At 43.7% G+C, this 22,482-nt stretch overlaps 1 protein-coding gene across 10 annotated transcripts in view; it reads left to right on the top strand.

The window, feature by feature from the left end:
- Positions 1–22,482, top strand: part of LOC111248935 (uncharacterized) — a 165,133-nt gene that overhangs the window by 19,820 nt on the left and 122,831 nt on the right. For 7 of the 10 annotated variants that reach the window (XM_086989108.1, XM_086989106.1, XM_086989120.1 and 4 more), the window contains exon 2: positions 11,929–12,164. The exons of 2 other annotated variants lie outside the window; for them this stretch is intronic. The gene's annotated coding sequence lies outside the window, so the exon portion shown is untranslated. Of the gene's footprint in view, positions 1–2,373; positions 2,445–11,928; positions 12,165–22,482 lie in introns of all 10 variants that reach the window. One more of the 10 variants, XM_086989107.1, reaches the window with a different exon arrangement.

Genomic DNA, 22,482 nt, shown 5'->3' on the forward strand with positions numbered 1-22,482 from the left:
TCTTTGCACTATATCTCGAAAGGAACGATAGAACCACTTAGAAGGGCAAAAAATCTGTATCGCGAGAAAAATCACACCCAGTAACTCATTGAGTACCACGGTTTCACCTGTCCTATGATTCCACCTTCCTAATATAAATCGAGTTCTTTGAAAGTTACTGCACTGTGTTAGTAGTACATGAGCCTCTTCGAAGCTTATGGGCCGGTGTACTTCAGAAATGAAACAGGGATCCGGGTCAAATATGAGTAAAGAAGCCAGCCTGTAAGCCTAACGGAACTATATACCTGTTTCTGTGTCAAGCTGAACTAAGGTACGGAATTTTCGAGCGCAGGGTGTCACATGTACTTCGCGTGATGGCTATTTTCTAAAGAAGTATTATTGACAGAGCGGCCGGATAGTATTGCCTATTCACACCTCATATAGTCACGGTCGTGCATCACGACTAGCAATGGATTACGCCAAACGTGCTTAGGTCGGGTACGACGCATGGCTGGAAACCCACTTTGCTATAATTCCAAATGAATTTCGATCTGGCATAATCACGGACTCCCTAATCATTCACTTCTATAACCACAAGCCTCTCTCGGAAGACAACCACCTTTGCACCAAATCATTAGGAGCCCATATAACTCCATCTCGACATCCAACATAGAAACCTTCTACTGGTGTACTTCCGACAAAATAAACATATTTATAAATTGTTTTTTAGAAAAGTCCAAATCGCGAACGTTCTGACATCTTCCCTGTGAAAATGACTGTTTTTAACGGTTAAGTAAATTTTAAACGTTTTGCACGTATTAAGTATGGTTATATATTCGATGACGCCAACCAAATAAGCTCTGAAATGACGCTTAACGATGTACTAGACGAAAACAAAACAAGCCGTCCAAACGGGCTGCATTCATGGACAATACATGCAATCACGATTCATATATGACCCAATTATGATTACGATAACTGCTATTATTATTATTATCAAGTTTTTATGACAGGCCAATGTCAGAAGTCAGTAATCTAACGTAATAAAACGATGAATCGGTCGTATTTAATCAATCTGCACCGGGCGATTGATCGCAGCCGTCTCTTATCAATCACTGTTGCTCAGCGCTTCGTTCTCCTGTTACCTAGCAGCAGGTCATCATCGAGCACCTACCCTGGCAAGGGATTGTCGATATTTACCTTCATTACGATAGTGGAACAAATGACTGAACGGAGCCATGTCGTGGCGCGCGTTTCGACGCTTATACATATTATGTATTGTTCTAAGCTGGTCGTGCTAGTATCGGCACCATATAACAATATCTATGCTAGTGCAAGTCATAAATTGCATATTGTATCGTTGTTCTATCAAAATGCTTGGCTCTAATGCTCGTTTTTCCGTAGTTTCAACAAAGTTCGTTCATTCCTATAGGGCTGCCAGCACCTAAGTCAGTCATCACTGCGTTGAGTAGCGAAAGGGATTTGGTCGCAAAGATGTATCTTTCGTTTGAATAGAAACAAATCTTTCTTCATCCTCACTTTATCTTATTGATTTACCTTATTTTATCTAATTGATAACATCAGAAAGGATATTTGTGCCACATCCACCAAAGGCCCTATAATTGAAAGGATCACTGAAAGTTTGTGAAGCTTAAAGTTGATTCGCCGAGAGATTGGCTGTGAATATTCGATTATTATTATTATTAAATGTCGACGATTTACGTTTGCGAGACTAGCAGGATCTTACACACTAGTAAATGCCTCAAGGGCAACAAAACAATCAACGTGAACCTGTATACGGCCCAGTTTCATTGCATAAAAGATAAAGATACCCCTTCCTACAGCGATGATGTGAGACTACACACAGCGGAGGTCGTTAAAACCGCCGTTGCAGGAACTTCAGGGGAAAATTCTTTAAAATACTCGATAATTGAAACAGTGCCAAAAGCTGGCTGGAAGAATTTTTTAACACCAAACTCGAAAGTTCTTGCGACAAACAAACCGCTTGGAACAGCGGACCAGGTCCTCGAGGATGATGGCAAGTTCATAGAAGATTCATTTGTTGAGTGAAACGCTGTGCTTATTTTTATGTGAAAAAACATTACATTTTTTAATAGCCAGATTTTTTAGAACTGATGCAAAGCAAAAGCAGTTTGACATACGGGGAACACTGGGAAAATGGATAACGTTAGAGACTGTAAAACACGAAAGGCCTAGCGTCGTAGACCTAAAGAAAATTAGCATGCTTGTTTCCTTATTTCCCATATTTACGGAGGGTTTTTATAATAAATTCTCACTTTTTTTCGTGACGATTTTGAAAAGCATCTGGTTCTCTATTTACACTAAGACAATGTCACAAGTTTTTTCTTCTAACCCATATCTAAACATCTACAGGTATTGACAAGTGCTGGTCTAAAGATTCGCTCAAGCGTCATTGACAGAGCAGAAGACGCTAATAAACAAATGTACGTACCAAGTGTTTTTTTTCTTTTAGTACGGTGTTAATTTTAATTGCTCTTCTGTTATTGCGTTTCAAGACGGAAACATATCGTGATCGTTTTTTTTTCTTTGAATGTCACAAATCTACAAGGACGTAGATGCATTAGTATTGAATCAGACGATGGGTATTATCATGTGTTTTGTTATCGGAACGGCAACACTTCTGCACCGCTTATTTCGCGTTGGAAATGAAAAACGAGCTCGTTAACTCTACTTACTACTAAGTTCTTGCTGCTCGTTGCTTGGCAATTTGTATTTTTGCCAATAATTTTAATCCTCAAAGACTGTCCTCGGGCCAACACCGTAATATTTAATGATTTCAAACAGCCCGATATAGGCGTCACCCTATTCGAATTCAGCCGGCTTGCAATTTTCACCTCATAGCCCTGTACGAATATCCCTAAGCTATCTGCTATCATTAGTAGCCTGTAGCAAACGGATAAGAGGTCGCTCAAATCTCCTTCTTCATTGCCTTCCATATAACAGCGACCTTAGTGGTCGTCGAAGCTGCCCCGTCACCCTTTCTCGATCTTAATGTTTCGTTCGTCGCTGCTAGCGTACCTTCCCCTAGTATAGATTCCATCAGCTCCTATGGCACATGTGTCCCCCGTCGTGACTCGTTGGCTTTTTTCGTCTGATTCCCGGTAATTCGCTTGTGCTCTCTACTTAGTCTTCTAGTCTCGCTTGCTCATAGTCAATGTGTTAAAAAATCCTTTGCATATGATGGTGCATCTGAGTGGCGGTGCATCTCCTCTATCAACGAAAGGCAAGATGACCTTGAATCAACACCCCCGATCTATAACTCTGTTTTATTCAGCCAAAGGAAGCCTATCTTATTCGAAAATCGGGACTTGGCTGGGCTTCAAGTGGACGTCAACAATTTTGCAGGTCGCGACCAAGCCTTGGCCTTGACCAGCCATAAACTTTTGGTGACAGCTTCCCACGAACCCGTAATAGCAACAGAACAAAAACGCCAGGCCAGAATTCCCCAGTAGCTTGAAGAGACAGGAATACAAGGGTGAAATGGACTCCCAAACCAAGAAGGAACAAAGTGAGCTTTTCTGCTCTGATTCGCGCCGCGAATCAACTCGATTCCAAAAATAACTAAACCTTTATTCCACCCTGAATACGCACTGCTGCGCAGAATTCTACAACGATAGGTCGTACGGATGTACCTACAGATGTGGCCCTAAACGTGATGCAATGCGAACATATAAGAAACATCTATATATGGATTGTTGCCAGTGTTCTTTTGCGCTTGCACACCGCAAACACGATTGGACGGTAGCTGTTGGCCTTAAATAGGCAACGCGCTATTGCAGACCCTACCTTTGAGATGCCGCTGGAATAGTGCCTGTGTATATCGTAATGGGGGCGCCGGCAGTGTGTGAGGAAAGCTTAAAAAGCGGGCGAAGAAGTATTTCTGGGTCATATATCCATTTATCGCCATCGACCATGGACGATGGCTCATCGCCGATCATCCATCATATTAGCGTAGGCGGCCGGAGGGGGGCTGAATGCATAACACAGAGTGTATTAATAAGAGAAGCAGAGTAGAGCTGCTACGCTGCGTGGCATATGCGATGCGAACTCCACGGTAGAATTTACCATCCACCACTACGACGTCGGCAAACTTCCCCTGACGCGCCCGCGTGCAGAGTTCACGCCAAACAAGCTTGAGCAAATAAAGCAAAAATTGAACAGAACGCTTCCTTCTCTGCCCAGTTTACTTACGATTACGAAGTTTTACAGGGGAAAAGCGACCAATAGAGAAATCTGGAGAACGTAAAGGATAGAGGTATGACATAATGGAGGACCGAAGGTAACATTAAAAGATTATTTACACTGAAAGATTTCTATTTGCCAATTAAAACACGGGCGCATACAATAACATAGATAAGAAAATGTGCTGTGTTATATCGATTAAGACTATTCTGTGGGGTTTGGATGCCTGCAAGGCTTAGGCCACACGTAGGGGATTATGCTATGCTTCCGTCATTAAATAGTAGTTTATTTGTCAACAAAGACGCTGTAACGAACGGTATTGTGAAGGAATAAAACAGTGAATATCACGTAACTACAGATGATTGGTACGCGTATTTCACGAGGTATGGCTTATTGAAACACTGATGCGCTTCTTTCATTGCGCCAGTCACACCAAAGAAAAAAAGCCTTTTATAGATCTTCCCGGCAAAAAAGTAACTCGGCAGGGACAAATTATCACAAGGAGTATAGCAACAATGTTGCTGGAGAAATTTACGGTTGGAGTTTGCATGGCTGAGTGAATGAAGAGAGTCCAGAGTTGAAGATGGCGAGTCGCGACACGATGGGAGTTTGCTAGAAGAATAATATTTATCAGCTGAGCTTAAAATCAGGACATCTTCGATGAACGTCTGAGGCTCGAGACCCCTCTTTTGACCTGTACGCCGCGGGCCAACAGGTCATAGTGCCGTCACTGCTGAACTGAACACAAGGTTCAACGACGAGGGCCTCGAACGATATTATGGAGAAAGAGTTAGCATTAGAATCGCTTTAGTGAGCCATTTTTATTGAATAAACACTGAAAATTATTGAACCAATTTTATATCCGTTTTAATAAAATTGACATTGGTTATCTAGATGTTTTGTTATAGCCACCTTCGAGTTAATGCCTCCAACTACATCAGATGATGACCATCTGTTTGTTCTCCTTTTCTTCTTATCGTTAATATTTATAGTCATGCAGCTGCAAAATCCCTTGAATTGAAAAGCGGCGACGAATATCTAACGAACGTTAACTATGTACAGAAATGTTTACCCGTTCAGCCCCTTACCAGTCGTAACAATATATCAATATTATGTAATCTTGGCGGATATAATATTCAGAAATATAGTTATTGTCTAGCTATTTTTTTCCATTACAATAAATTAAGATTTATGCAACTGATTGATGTTTAAGGCTTTTTTTTTTTCAAAGCGTTATAAAATGATTAGAAGAAACGAAATGCTAACAGCTAACAGAACGCGTAAATAAATAAACAAACAAAACAATTTAATCGACAGATAATCGATAATACATAATCGAAGTATTATAAAAACAACGATATATCTGAAAAGCAGCTGAAATACGGCTGTTTGTTGTGGAACAAATTCGGTGGTTTTTTTTTTTTACAAAAGAAGAAAAAACCATCCGTCGAACAGTTCATCAGATTACGTTTACCTATAATCTATACGCTGATGACAGCTATAATTTGTTCGATTAAATTGAAGCTGAAAGATATTATAGATAGGATCAACTAATTTACAACGGCGTTCGTTAGTGGACGGTCGACGAGGTGGTATCGGGCGACCGACTCGCGTTCAACTTTAGTGAGAGAAATGGCAGAATTTATAACAATCACCGCAGCCAGCTAATTTAGCTGATTACAAAATTATAATGATACCTAACCGTGTTCCTCATATGTGACCAGTGTCAACGTATCGTTCTTAAATGTATAGACGAAGTAAATAAATCGTATTGTTCATGAGCGAGATTCATATTGCTTCACGCCCGATACTTCTTCTATTCACATATCTATTTAGAAAAAGATTTCTCGGTGGTGATACGGCGAATGATTCTTCCCTATACCAGAATAATTTGAAAGCAAATTTTGCGGAAAATTGCGAAAACATTTTTCTGTGTATAATGTAAATATTTCGATATGGGTGAAGCCCAAGGTCTATCCAGGCAGATATTTTTCAGTGCTAGCTATGCCCCATCGCCTTATGGGAAAGAAAACTCGTTTCAAGCCTGTCAGCAGTACGGATGTACTAGTTTAAATAGGGCTTTATTGAATAAACGCCAGTACTGTTGACGGGCACGAACATCTTATCGAACAATATATAGCATTAATCCGTTGTCGTTTTATAGAAATTCAATTGCTTTGCTTTAGCTTCAGTCGTCTCCTTCTGTAGGGCCTCAGCGCCTTAGTTCCTCGAAGAGCGCGTAGGTGTATTGCAATATATATATATATATATATATATATACACTCTGTTAAGTAAGTATTCGTTCCTGAATATTTACAGAACAGTCGTTCCACTTATTTACTTTCACATGTCGTAACTTTTTCGATCAGGCGCTATGACCTGGATTCGATGAAAGTGTTCCTGTTTGATATGTGGCTTTTTTTTTTTTATATGAACGCTGAAAAACGACTGCCTCCCGTAAAATCGTCGTCTCAAGTAACCCTACTATACATATATACGAGCTTCTACTTAGCCGTCAAACAAATATGTATCCGAATATATTCTTATCTTCGGCTTGACAACACACACAGCCGTGTGTAAAATTTCAAACAATAATAGCTACCCAATAACATCATGCGCATAATGTCTAGCTCCACAAAAGTCCAAGCCAATCCAGCTGCTGTACGTCGTCCCTGGAAATGGCATTCAGCGCCATCGAACACCCACTGAAACACGACCGCTGCACAGGTAATCATCGTAGTCAACGACGAACGGCATCGCCATCGGGACGCTAATAATTGTTGTGGTTGTAATAATAACAACAGCGAATGTAGCCGTCTGTCACCGCTTATGAGCGTTGTTGGCGGCCGCTGAAATCGCCTTATGATCGCCCGCTTTCGATGCTTCCACTGCACCATAGCATTGATATGCTGATCCAGCTTGCGTGCGTCGTGTTAGTCCTTATGGCTGATGCTTCGCGGTGCACCGGCCATGAAAACCGCCATTGGTGCTGTCAAAGAGCGTCATAGCCATTCCGATTGCTGGCGATCCAACCCCTGTTGGCGTGTTGATCTGCCTGTGTCGACTTCTTTTTTCATCGACTGCCACGCTACTATAATCGCAATGACGCTATCACATTGCGTTCCGACCGATCGGTCTCTCTCTCTCTGGAGTGGCGTGAGGTATGAGAGTTATGCGCTTTTCTTTAAATGAATGCGTAGTCAAACAGCCAACCAATCGTGCAAGTAGCGCCAATAGAAGTATTATCCGGCCAATCCATAGACGACGAAAGTCTGCGCTAACTGTTCATCGGGGCGGAGCCCTCTGCGGGCGTGGTTCTACACGTTCCCCATCGCCCCTCGCTGTGTCCCCGCTGCTACCGCAAGAGTCGATTGCGTTTATCGGCGGAGTCGGCGGCAGAGTCCCAGTGGAAACCAATTCACTGACCCAATAGGCAACGTCTAGCTACATATATATATATATATATATATATATATAAATAAAATTCTAATGAGATGCTAACGTCGTTGCGGATATACTCATTGAATGAGGTTGTCGATATTTACTGATTGTTCATCTTGAAATTTTTTTTAAGCTAACGACCGCAAAATGTACGACTTCCTAAGACCACGGGCGACGCTGTTTTTAAATTTTAAAACGGTTCGAGTACTAGAATTCAGTGCCATATAATCCCGATTCATTGTCATACAGCGCTCGAACGTTAGGCTCAGCCCCAATACCTAACGTTGTTTCCGCCGAGACCACCTGTCTCTAACTCCCCAATCACCCCAGATCTTCAATTAACATTACTACATACTGATAAGTATGACTTACGCCATTGGATCGTCAGGCCGGGGCTACCCTGAGCAGATTTTATACGTCTCCGGATAGGTTTGTTCCCTGTTCACAAGATAACCTCCCGTGCGTTCTATAAACCTAACCGCAAAACATTGTCAGCAACCGTAATAGCCGTTCTTTTTCCCCCGAAATGTCCGTTTCCAGAGTTTCATCCGCGCTCCGATTGGCGATCAATGAACACCCTCATTCCGTTCCCTAAGGGTAATCTCATTCATCCCGCTATATGACATGCTGTAGTATAAGTAAACACCGTACAGCTTGCCAATGTATAATGTGCAGTACTTCCCACGGCCGCAGTGCACAGGACACAAATGTCAGATGAGGCTTTACAAGTTTTGTGAAGACCACTTTGAAAGCTTCGTGACCCTTGAACATCTACCGGGCGTCGTGTGGGACCGTTTCACCGAAGCATACAATCGAGGCCTCTATGTTAAGGATAATATCCGTTACTGCCGCTCCCGATGCAAAATTATTTCCTCCTACTCTTCCTATACCCTGCTCAAAACTTTGTTTCCGTAATATCGAGTTGTCCCAAAACATACGCCTTCCTTAAGCACTCAAGTTCCGGGGATCAGTGCCCACCAGGACCAAGGCGACGTTTGAGGTTAGGTTGCGGCAGGCCCTAAGCGCCCTCACTAGACGCTTCTAAATAGCTTATTAACCGTGACCTCCGTAGCTTCGGATGCTGTCCAGACGGAGCCTCAAACATCGCAATCGATTTTGATTACGGTCTGTTCTTTCTTTCCTGAGGGCAATGTATGTTTCGCACTGTTCTGAAAATCTTTATAGAGGCTTTAATCCCTTTTCTGACGGTTTGCCTGATTTACTGCACTCCCCTCATTGCGAAATCGAGTCTGATACCCAGATATTTTGTCATTTTTTCTCCATCAAATGTTTATGTGAAAGGCTGTGTTCTTTCTGCCGTCGTACGAGTGCTCGTATACGACATATGGTAAAATTTAACTTCTTCAGTATTCGCGTCAACCTTCATGAGGCGAATACCTAACGCAGCACCGTACTATAATTTACAGCTGCTGGTGATGCACCGCCATTAAGAAGAAACATGTTAAAGAGAAATTCTAACGATAACGAGTTATATATATATATATATATATATATAGCAGTTTTAGCTATGAACGTATCTGGTGGCTAACAGCACAATGGGCCCAACCCACCGCTGACTGTTGTGTTACCGACGGGGCTGGGCCATAGGCGGCCGCCTATGCCAGCTTACCTGCCCTAAGCTTAAACACTTTTTTGACTGGGCACGAAAGAGTGTCGTTCTCTGACTCGTGCTCGTCCCAACAGTGGAGCTGTACGTGTAATCAGCGACAGGGCGGACTAGTCGTGATCCAGTCGCGTCTATGGCTGTCTGTGTGTGACCTTAACAACGATTTAGCGGTTTGAGCAATGCTATGATCCAACCGTTGTTGCTGGATTGTCCAAGAAGCAAATCTGCCCGCCGCCGCCGTCGTCGCCGCCGCCGCCGCCGCCGCCGCCGCCGCCGTTGGGACTGCAGCATCTCTACCGTCCAGACACCTCTTTCTGTCAACGACGTTAAATGACAACGCCAACAAAAACGCAATGCTAGTCGCAACGTAAAACGCAATGGATAGGGTCTATTATACGTGCGCAGACCATCTGAGCGCTCCCTTGTGTAAAGGGCAGCCCTGAATCAGTGCGACGAGCCATTGGTCAGCTGTCGAATAGCCTTGCCGCTTGGGGGTGATTGTAAGTTAGGTTTGTGCACACGGCCGCAGTCGCACATAGAGCTTAGATAGGGGAGAGGTGTGACCACACGGTCGTTCTGTCCCCACTATAACGGGATATCCCAATGCTACAATATCCGCCTCAGACCACACTGGGCGTAGTGGTGTGGAGCTGGCGGTGATGGCGGCGGAAAGGCCTGGTCATTATGCGGGAAACAATGAAAAAAGTTACAGCCTTTGTATGCCAGCCTCGTTTTGTAGCTGGATTTTGTTCGGTGCTTGAAATTTCAGCAATGTGGAAATGTAGCAACGAACGGTTTGTTGCGGATTCTCCATTGCTAGTCCAGCTGTAGAAGATATTCGATGCCATTATGCCTGCCTGGTAGTGAGCGCGCTAGAACGTCACAAAGCCAAATTGATATATATGTAAGTAGCAGCCACAGATTAGGAGTGACAAACGTGGCGACTTTCTGCATAATTGATTCCTATGTGTCATGTTAGAAATGTTGTTTGTACCAGAAACTAAATAACCATAGCAAACATGACCCGTACAAATGAAGCAGAATTGACAATGGCTTAATTGTTTTCGACAAACAGACGCACCAAAGCTCTGAGGACATGCAGCCGAAATCGTTCTTAACAATTGTCGTTGCAGATCAATTAAGTTGAATGCCAGCCATTAGTGGCAATACTTTGAATGTACAGGATGAACCAGTATAGGTCCGGTCAAAAACAACAGTAGATCCCAGCATTACACAATCGATACTCTCGTAACGGCGCTCGAACTGTGTTCTCTACCGTTTACTATTATTCTGAGAAGAATGAGATCTGCTGATCGCTGCCCGTTCGCTTGCGACGACGCCATCACGTAGGCAAAGGTAAAAAAAAACATGAAACAAATAACAGAACGACTAAGTAATCTGTACTGTCCAAATCGTGCTAAACGAGTGATGCAATCGACATTTGAATAAACCTCACCTGCACCGTTTACTGCAAGCATATACGAACTTACAATAGGTTAAGTAGTTTTGTTAATCTTCTTGAGCACCTATCTCGAGTCAAGTTCCTAGTACGAAATCGGGAACGCCTTAGCGTTGGAACTTTCCATGTGATATTCTGTCATCAAGACTTTGGCCATTCGTTCTCTCCATCGCTTTGTTTCTCTCTCTCTCTCTCTCTCTCTCTCTCTAGGGAGGACTCCATAGAAGCCCATTTAATATTTTCATTCTATATTCTCGTTACTGGCATTATTCCTATTGATTTTTTTCATCCAATATATACGTGATATAGATGACATCCTTGACAATTGGCTTCCTGCAGCGCATCTGCGACGACTGACCTTATCAATTGGTGGACCAACGAGCCGGGGTGAGCGGTCAGGCCGTATCGATTGTGCACAGATACAGTTGCAAGGAGATAACAGACACCCTGACGGTCATCGATCGTCCAGCTCAGCTTCAGGCCAGCCACGTCGCCCATACACGCTTGCTGCTGTTAAAGTAAATAGTGTAGAATAAAGCGCGCAGCAACGGCAACAAATTATGGCAGCCTAAGAACTACAGGCCGTGTCCAGATCATTATTTAAATCAGCGATCGATAGAGCTGTTACAGAGTTTTCGTGTCGTGCTTCATGTTGTTTTGCGGCCCTTAATGATATATATGTACAATACGTGTACGAGGATACTTGGCATACGAAGGCAAACGGGCGTACGCGTATTCCACAGTGCGATGGCTTTCACTGTTGAACGCGTATAGATAGGTAATAGGACGACGTTCTATATTGAGAGAAGCTCAATATTACGAAACGTTTAGTGAATAATCGCGAGACATCTTGATTAAGCTCTAGTCTTGTTTGACTGTCATATAATAGTATTCCAAGCTTGAATACCCTGAAGCATGAACGGTACAGGCGACAGCAGCCAACATTCAACTGTATCAGCATCAGCTGGCTATTTAATGTCAAATTTACTGCCTTACGCCACAGGAAAAGAGTATAGATAAAGTTCGCCGGCATCAAACCATCACAGATACGGTTAGAAACTCTGGCCAATATAGCATATCTGCCACTGTCCAGAAAAAGCTATTTGATTAAAAATATCAAATTTATAAAGGTGTCTTATTGTAGCGCAAAAATTTCGCGCCTACCTCGTACCTCATTAAGTGTTCATTTGATTTCCAGCTTTCCCTCTATGACTTCGCCTGAATAATCTGCTGAACAGAATGCGCCGATCATTTAGCATAAACTCGCTTGATATGGATGACGTTAGCCCCTTAGAATCTCCCTCGTTCTATCATCAGCGCCATCAGACCAACATTCTCTTCGTAACGTACGTGGATTGAAGAATGACGAAGAAATCGACGAACTCAACCTGTTAATATCTTGCGGTTTGGTTAGCGATCAAACATCGACGACAGGTACGTTCTGTTTATTATCTTCTTCACGATTTTGGCCTCGTCGCCTGCAGTTGACCGAGTGAAATATCAAACCATAAAACAGCATTAACAGCGAAAAGCTTTCATTTCATTACGATATAGCAGCATTCAATACCAAAACTGAGAAATACACAGACACGAAAAATCGCAGCGAAATATATAAAAAAAAAAAAAAAACAAAGCGAACGATTTGTACGGCAAAAAACACCCCATTGCAGAGCTTATCACGAGGCTCGCGTTCTACTCGACGACGACGACTTTCCGGGGGTGGCAATTGCCGCAGCAGCTGTTGCGATTGGTGCTGTCGTGGAAATTTTTCTAAAAAAATGCTTTTCCTTTCTTCATGTCCGTCTTTCGATGCGAACAGCAACGCTAGCGCGCAACGAGCCATGAGCCCAATCAGAGTCTCCGATGTTTGCGTTTAACGGCAAAAATAGCGTCGACGACGCAGTCGCTGTGTGGTTCTGTGTTAGCCTTAGAGTTAAATGGCTGGGGGGAAGTAACGGCTGGGTTTTCTTGTGTTATGCTATGGAACTGTTGTCTGTGACGATATGTCTCGATCTTTTTCTACCAGCAGCGTCGGCGACACTCGCGGCTATCCGACTGGCTATGAAGTGCGGCTGTGTAATGAGACACGGCGTTAACGCTTGCTAGTTAGACAATTCAAAAATGAACTTCTGATGCGCCATGTCAACCCCCGGCAGCCTGTTCTTCAAGCGACGCGTCAACTCAACAACACAATCAGAGCCAACCCAAGCAGCGATGTCAATAGTCGCGGCACGAATACTCACAAATACAGCAGGCGAAATAGCCGTCATAGACAGACATCGGCCGGCAGGCAGCGTTTCGACGCAGCAGTTCGCAGTCGTTCAACAAGTAAACTAACCAGGCTACCGAGTATCGGAGCGTCGGAAGAACAGAGCGATCGACGAACCAAACCGCCCTGTCTGATGCTACCTACAGTCGCTGCTGTGACTGTGTTTCGGGACTTCTCCCTCTAGCATTTTTTTTTCCCCTCTGTGATCTGTGGCATAGTGCGGTGTTCCACAAGGGTCAAAAATGCGGGATATGAGCGGCGGGGGTTGCCGCTGTTGGCATCCGGGCTGATCATGCCCAGCGCGCGTTCCGTGTAGAAGACGGCAACCGTGCATGATTACAGTTGCATTGTAGCGACCATTACTTCTACGGTACTTGATGATGACTCCGGCGAAGTCGATATATTAGCTGGAAGTAATGGTGGCGGTATGCCGCCATCGTTGCGGCCGTTCCCCAACAGACCAGTTCACAGGCTCTTCGTGATGCCGTCTTACGGTAGTTGATGTCGTAGTAGCAATTAGGCGTACCAGGAGTAAAATTAGGGGTAGGGGCAGGAGTTGTACCGATTGCAACGTTATGATTTGTCGTTGTTGATTAGGCGTGCGGTGCGCGTCTCGCATAGTTTTGTAGTGTTATGGCGTCGGAGACCCCGATGCTGCTGGTCACCGTGATCCTTTTAATGATGGTACATCGTTGACCTGATCAGCCGGTCGGCGACGAGCTGACTGAATGACAGCTATAGCTGTTGCGTAGTATAGTGCGTCATCTTAGCCAGGGCGTCGACGGCGCCAACAGCAGCCAGATCGACAACGAGCTCGAATATCGCTACTGAGCATAATTAACTCTACCGACTGCAACTCTAAATTCAACCAAGGATTAAATAAAGTATGGCGTCTCGAAGCGAGGCCGAACCTTGAGAAGCGTCAGCGGCCCAGTGGCGACGCGCTGGCCATTTGTGGTGCTGGACTCGATCATTGCGGCCCGGCTCTTCGCACGTCTTGCTAATCCTGTTAGGCTAAATAAGCGAGGACGTTTCCGGCTGATCTTGTCCCTGACGGCGCTGTTACCGTCTTTTAGTTAGTCGATAACTGAATACCGATTGCCGACGAAAGATATTAGAGGAATGCTGTTTGGTCGACTCTCTATTCATTGCATTGATCGATATTGAATTTAGGGCTACATAGCCTTGTGCCTATTTGTATGGATCAGTTAGCTATGTTCACTGCTAGATACTTTTAGCACAGGCTAACTTTTTCCCATATTTACCAAAGATTCTTAGGAGAAGGAAAGCACTGTAAATGTACGTACGTTGGCCGTGTCATCTATGCCAATTGCCAACATTCTAACGATCCTAAACTCTTTACGATCCGTTTTCTGGGTGTACGCGTATGCTTGACTTGCTCTGCCTAACTTAACCATTTAGGTATTTGAAAAGGGTCTTCATCTGCGTGCACCGTAAACAAAGGCGCCGATTGGAGCGTTCAAACTTATTCTCATATGAGCGTTGACTTCTTGATTCTCGGTAACGTTTAGCCGTTGCTGCGTTACGCTGATCTCCGATGGGTGCGCAGATGGTCGTCAATAAAAAAAATTACGGCATCTGCACTAACGATAGTAAAAGCAGCAGTAGTGCAGGTGTCATTGTGGTTTTCAATTTTTGTTGGTACTTTATTGAGGCTTGGAAACCAATTAAATTGCGCAATTGGGACGAGCCTCACCATTTTTACAGGCATATTCTTACGGTGTAACTAAGCCATTATAGAATAACAATACCTGCACTATTTGGTGCATACATATATATAGCTAGTCTATCTGACGCCCGGCTCCTAGCACAAAATGAAGTCTATTTATACCTGGTTTGAATCTAGACTAAAACGTGACCTTAAGATCAACAGGCATATGTGTTACTTACTAAGCTATCACGGGGACAGTTCCCGATAACTGCTTCAGGTGACCCTGTTAGTTTCTCAGACAGAGTTACCCCCTTCCAATGACTTCTATACCTAGGTAAGAACACTCGATGCCAAACCTTGTATTGTCATAGCCAAGGAAAATCTACCAAGTATTTTCCAAGTTTCTTCTTACGCGAGTCTCTTACTTAAAATTTTCAAGAAAGAAGTCAAAGCTTCTTGTGAGGGTCTGCGTCGCGCGGTGTCTGGCTCACTGTCCCTATTGACCATTAGAGTGAGGCAAATGCAGAGAGAGCCCTACGGGCGTGACGCTTTCCGCACCCACCTGCTCAGTGATACTGCTGTGTCGTCCGGTTTATCTGTTGCGACGTTCGCCGACATATAAAAATAGAGAAGGCGCAATACCGATGAGGCCACGCAGTCCAATAGGGCAAAACACACATATTGACAGACCAAGATCGTTCGCCGTCACTCCGTCATTTGTATCCTTTACCACCGCTGAGAGAAGTGCTGCTTCGTCGTTAACCGCCGATTCAATGGACACACAAAGAAACACAGTCTGTAAAGAACAGGGCGAAACCATGATCCACCTCGGGATCGTGGCTCGTGCCACCTCAACCGCGCCCGATTCAACCCAACCCGTGTGGCATACGACTTGCCCTGTGCATAACGGCATACGAATTGCCGCCCGTTCCAGCAATGTCCACTTCGATCACCGCCCCACACTCACCGACTCGCGCAGGGTGGTGAACGCGTGTCAAAGACAAACAACAGTTACCAAAGGCAGAATGGCTCCGCCAAGTGAGTAAATACACAACAAGTTACTGTTGCTGCTGCCTTAAAGCAGCGCGCGCGAGGGAGGCAAGGATGGTGACGCCCGCTTCTGGGGGGATGCTTACGAAGGTCATTATATCATCGAAGGAAGAAGTAAAAAATAGACGAAGATGGGGCGCGAACATAAAAGAGAAGAAGAATGAAAAAAAAAGTTAAAAAATGATCGAAGCAATCCTAAGCACAATAGACTCATGGCGATGCTGCCGAATGAAATGCAGCCCACCTGTATGGGTGTAATAAAAGAAAAATTAAAAATTGATTTGAAAAATATGCGAAAGAGCCACTAAAAAAGGGGTCAACTCTGACTGAAGGACTGGAGATCTTGCAGATTGAAGATTTTAAGAAGATCTAAAGGAAAAGCGAGAAAATGGACGGCTTGCTTGCTTGCTGGAAGTCCGGGATCGATCCCATTGTAATCAAAGACACATTTGTCCGGCTAAAACGGCGTTGTTTACTGGAAGACCACACATGTGAATGTATTACCTATATTGTTGGTGCTAAAAAATTCAATCGTTTACAGTGGTACAAGAAGCTGTTAACGTTGTTAAGTGAATAATCCATAAAAGAAACTCATGGTTTTGATAAACGTATCGTACCATGTAATGAGAGGCCGTGCGTTCACCTAGACCGATATATAGCTGAAATATATATACTAATCGGAAGCGGCGATCCTCGATGACCTAGTTAACTTTGTGCATTCTATCAATCAAGATTATTATACTGTCAAATGATTATGTAGACACATATAGCCTTTATGGATAATACTTCACCGACCACAGGTCACATGTATAGCATCAATCTATCAATAACTTGAATCCTCTTCCTTCTATGGTCTTCTTATTGTTAAACAGCTTCCCTTTATCGTCCGAACTGCAATCAGGCAACAAATCCGGAACGAAGCAAATGCGTTACATCTACGGCAATCAGTTGATAACCGAGAAAAAAAACCAAGAGCCTTACTAGCTGCACCCGTCGTACTACGATTACCCCTGTCGCCGTTTCTTTTGCCTTTTTACATCTCTTTGAATCAGCTACTTAGCTATAAGTGAATCATTATAGCGAAAATTGTACATTGTCAGTTAGCTCTTTCGTTATGTCCGGGTCAGCCAGTCTGTCAGGGAGTGATCATATTGCAGTTTTCCTGCCTTCACCTATCCATACGTATCGGTCAAACCCCTTTTTGACGTCTTGTATATCTGCTCGTCTCTTGACCACCCTCCGATCCGGTTTAACCTTTCGCGGCCGATTCGATCTCTGCCGCTGGTCTTCTGTGCTTCTTGTCCGCTGCTATCGACGGTGTTGATGTTTAGATAATTCGATGATCCATAATGACATGACCGTACCGAAAATGGCGGCGCATCATCGCATGGTGCCGTACCGAAAGCGGGGGGGCGAACAGCAACTGTGGCCACGGCAGCACCGGTCCTCGATTTTTGGATTTTCATGTTCAGCTCGGTTATGCAGGCTGCACGATGAGTATGCTCTCAACGAATTCATCAATAAGTTGGGACGCGATACCGGGATGCCACGCGGTCGTCTGTTGGGCGTTTCGAAGTTTGTTATACTCAGCTAAGGATACCACTAAAAGTATTGGCGGTGGTATGTGCGTAAGGTTGTAGAAGAGCTATTGCTGTTTTTTGGCGATCCGTATCGCCGAAGGGACGTGATCTTCTTCTTTGCGCGAGTCACGCACAGCATTAAGCCTCGACCCAGTCCATGAGGCGGGGCGAACCAGGTCCCCGGGGGAAGCTGGAAAACGGGGTCAGAGGTGAAATCAGTCAAATCGGCCGGCCGCTATTAACGTCTTCACTGCCTCGTGATTCATAATCAGTGACTCTTGCTCTTACTGCCGTACTTGCTGTCAGTCAACGAAATATATACATACGGTATGATCGTGTATAAACAAGGCAAAAACGGTGAGATGCCCGAGGAATCCCTGAAGAAGTCTAACACAGTCGTCGAATACAGGTAGCGTTGCGATCGATGGTAGAACATTAGATGTCGGCACACTTCGAGCGAATCCCCCTCGATGTTAACTGGTGTAGCCCCGCTGAAGAAAACATCCATATGGATAGGTGGCAGGACGCATGCGAATTTTTCAATTCTAGCCTATTTGTTTATTGTTTACCATAGTTAGCTCAATCTTGATGAAATGTTTAACAGCGTAACTGAAATTACTTGATCTGTATGAAACTTTTTTGATTAATCTTTTTCTAAGTACCATATTTATTGAAATACATCTGCGTTTTACCAAAGAGTTTCTTATCATGATGTAGTCTAGTCGATTGGAGAGGTGGCTGTCTTTGGCACATCTACTATTCGATTGATGTTAGGGCCATGAAGATGCTGATGTAAAAACGTTAAACTCTGAACATTTTGTCCAGTGTCGTGAGGGACGCAACGGAATTTCGAAATAAGCTATACTATGCGCATCCAAAACATTGAGCGTAGGATCAGCAATATCTACATCTACTTCGACTTTGCTTAAAGTAGATTAAATCCCTCGATGAGCATTGATGGTCACCACGTTACAGCAACGGTCAACGGCCTAATATTCGTTTACCGAACAGGTCAGTTTCACTTAATAGAAATCAGCTATTTGTAAACTTTCACAGCGTAACAAATATTTTTATAGCGTTCGGGCTTTAAGTGGCGAAGATTCGTCTGCTGCACCACCATCGCCGGTGCCTTCTGCCGCCTATTATCCAACAGGACAGCAGGAAGATTGCTCTACCATTCTCTACAGAAATTCAAAATGAGCTACTGCCAGCCTGTATGCTAGTAATAGTATACAGACATACTCATAGCGAATATCACCGTTGGCTTGCCTTACATTTGTAGACCAACGATATCATGTCGTTTGCTATAATTTCCATTGAAACATTTCGGCCTGGGCTAGTTTGCGATAGTCAAGCCGTACTATCAAGAGTCATAAAACTTCAAAAAAATCTTTAATATGCACGCCGACTAGAATCTCTGTTGAGCCTGTATTTAACTTGTTTTAAGGCCCGACCAGATAGACATAGCTTGCAGGCTTTATGAATATTTATATTAGGGGGTATTTTGTTTGCAAATAATAGCATCTGCTGCATTGTCAATGGGTGATACTTTGGAACTTACCTATGGCTCCAGCAGTTCATTGTCAACGTTCTGCTCGACAGAAAATCTGCCTTTATATGCTCGCTACGGATACGATCAAAAGCGTTCTATAATCGTATGATTGTTACTGTTATACACTGACAAATGATAAACGCAACAAGCTATGTCGTATCTTACTATAAAGGGGGGCGCGCTTAAGCAGCATCGCGTACTAGTTTCTATTGTATCGCTTGCGTTCTGCCTAGTCCTGTTTCAGGCGTTATTGCATTTTATGATCTTGTTAGACCTACATGATGAAACGTTGCCTTTATATGTAAGCACATTTATGTCAGTCAGATTTGCGTCTATCCGCTAGCACGATGTGACACGGCTGAAGATGCGGCCCCCATGGAACTCACTTTCTCTCGTTGCATGCGCCTTCGCTCGACCGTAAACTTTGTTGGAAAATAACAACAGTCTATTTTTAGCGATTCACGGGCGGTAAACAAATGGCCTTTGATAATTTAATTTTCTCTCTAGTGTTATCGTTTTATTACTGTTCCTGCCCGTGTTAGCAGAATCAGCAACAAAAGCGACCGTGGGCTGCCAAAAAGATGAAGATGCTATTCATTTCAAATTAGTGTTATTATTACTATTCAAGTAGAAAACAAATGTAATTCTCGATCTCTCCGAGTGGTGCTAGAAAAGCTCCGGCGTGATTTTTCCTATTTAGGTGGTTGCCTGACTAGTTGGCCGTCTGCTCTTTGGCCTGCCGCCGACGGCGCATGTTCGACAGTCGTCCGCAAAAGGTCAGCGATGCTAGTCCTATAGGTTAGCGGCGTTGTGCTGACGGCCGGGGTTCGCTTTGGTACCGCGGAAACGTCAGGACGCGATGTTTACATACGACGGTGCTGGTAAAGCGTTCAATATTAGCAGTGTATAGGGTAACAGTTACTATGTGATGGATTTCAAAGCAATGAGTAAGCCGTTTTTTGGACGATTTCTCATTCGACTAATCGTATACGCGGTGGCTGTTTTATCAGTAATGTCCATTAGCATAGTTTCGAACCTTTCCAGCGTGGAAGTTTTGTTTCGTTTGTGTTTTTTTCGTTGTTTTTCGTTAACGTGGTGAGAAGCAATTCGTTCGTATTAATAAACGTATCCAACGAAAACTATGTTGCTAAATAGGCGTCAGTAGTTGTCAGGGTAGGTGACGAACAGATAAAAGTGATTTTGGACGTATCGACTCGATGGAAGCGATCCGAGGTATAATTTATCCTTAGATTAGTATGTCTTAGCTATCTGGGATTCATTGCAACAAAACAGAATTGGTGGCAAGTGTGCATTACCAGACATTTGGACTTGGAAAAAACTGTAAAATATATTAAGATAATATGATAGTTGTTTGTTATCTCGACGAGCTTTTGTTTATTATTGTTAGACATATAGTACTCTGGAAAAAAAAATTGTTACAGATATAATACCCGAAAGTAACAAATGCCCTCGCAATTCGCGACAATAGAGAGGTCTACGCGAGTGGATTCGGTGCGTAATGTTATTTGTCGTTTTATTACTCCAGTTTGTATATATGTATGTATACGTACAATGTGTTAAATATTATTCTAGTGCTTAATATGGGATCCTCGTCATAGTTTCATTTCTGATCTTTAGGAGGATGATTTTGCTCCTGATGAAAGCTCAAAAAGATATCAATAGGTTTTTAATTAATGGCGCTTGGACCACTCGGAAGAAAGGATTAGTGGCACGTTAAAATCACATTGGGGCATCCTCTTGAGGTTCACGTTCCATACCAAGCGTTTTGTGCTGTCGAGAAGCCAGCCGTCTAAGAGAAACGTCGAACGACTCAACCAGACCTAAAAGCTTGAACTTATATTTAGACAGAACTACGAAATGAGTCCGGCAAGACTTCATCGCGGACGCACTTTGAAGCTTCCGCAAACGCACGGCCGATAATGAAATTACTATTTCTTTCTTTTTTGTTATTCAAGCGTAGTCGATTCCAGCTGTACCTCGATTGTCTTTCCTGCGACCGACTTTTCTATATATTATTTCGTAGCGCAATTATTATTTATTTACTTTTCGACGTAGGCTCTCGTTTAGCAGAACGTAATTCTTGTCCTTATCGTTAGCGTCAATCCAACGGCGAGCACGAATACGATATGATGCTGGACGCAAGAAAAATTGATTGACTCATCTTACACTCATTATTACTATTACTATTAATGTAATAAAACTATCAGCTACGCTTACGAGACGCGATTACTGGAAATGCCTATAGACACCAAGTGTTTCAGCTCGGTCCTTCTATTGCTTCCTTCCTTTGTGCCGTCTAATTATCTATTCATCAAGCGACAGCCTCTACCTTTACCAACTGAATCTGTCAATGATTAAGCACGAGTGACGTAGATACTTATCTAAATACGTTGTTTTAGCGATATGCTGCTGAAAGCATTCATACAATGACCATTAGTACGAACAAATATCTGGGCACATCTGGGGTCTGGGGGAAACTACAACAAGATGCTCAGTGGACGTAAGGGAAAAACCATTGGTATAGCGATCTAGCAGAATTCGTTCATTAGTTACGTAACATAGCGCGTAGATTTTTGACCAAATTGAGTGATTGCCAATCAACATCAGCATACAACGTTTTAAAAAATAAATTTTCCTTTACCCAATAATTTTCGTGTAAGCACAATCATTCCACTCGACTACATCGAATGCCGTGCGTCACAATACAACTGCCAGCTGAAGCAGACGCTACAGATGTCCTCTACGGAACTACAAGGGAGTGAAGTACGCTAATGTCCTTCTTAGAATAATCTTCATAGTCCATTCTGGGTCGTACAAGCAGGCAGCTCGTCAATGAAAACGTAGCCAGTAACGGCCATAACACTGTGCTATTGTCTTTCCTTGCTTGTTTCTTTACCTTTGCCGCTACCCGTCTTCAGAACGATCCGTTTTTCGCCACTACTCATACTTACTACGCTGAGTCAGTCTCAGGAGAAGGATTCGGGACTATCCCGCGGTCCAGAGCATCCCCTCTGAAGGAGTACGATTACCTCTCTCTTTAAACTAGGTGGCCAAATACAATACTAACAGTCACAGTTGAGACACGTGTAGTATCTATAATACTGGATACAACGGAGGCAGCGGGGATTCGTTTGTATGGCAGTAACAGGACATCGCCGTCGATCGCTGCGGTGCGCGCCACGGCAGAAGCTGGTCGGCTTGCAAACATGGACGGAGATGGACCGGCATTCAACACTGACCACTAGTGCGCAAGTGGCTACGGTGGCAACAAATTGGCGAGCTACCATGGCCAGAGCAATAAAGTTATCAGCGGTGGGAACTCTATTCGTCGCTTGGGAATCAGCGAACGTTTTTACCTTGTATAGAGCTCGACAATGCTTCGGTACTGACCGAAGGCCGTTCTTCCAGAAAGCGAATATCGTGTGCGTGACGGAGATATTACAATATAGGTACATATTTTGTTATACAACCATAGACCGTGTGAGGCGAGGAACCGGAACAGAGTTGGGCGGATTAAGCGGAGCAGAGAAGCTGCGCTTCTGATGAACAAGAAAAAGCTGGATTCCGGTAGGCCCAATTTTTGCGACCACAGATCGCAATAGAACTTA

The sequence above is a fragment of the Varroa destructor genome, unplaced genomic scaffold (genome assembly GCF_002443255.2).
Source record: "Varroa destructor unplaced genomic scaffold, Vdes_3.0 BEIS01000004.1, whole genome shotgun sequence".
In the NCBI taxonomy this organism is placed as follows: Eukaryota; Metazoa; Arthropoda; class Arachnida; order Mesostigmata; family Varroidae; genus Varroa; species Varroa destructor.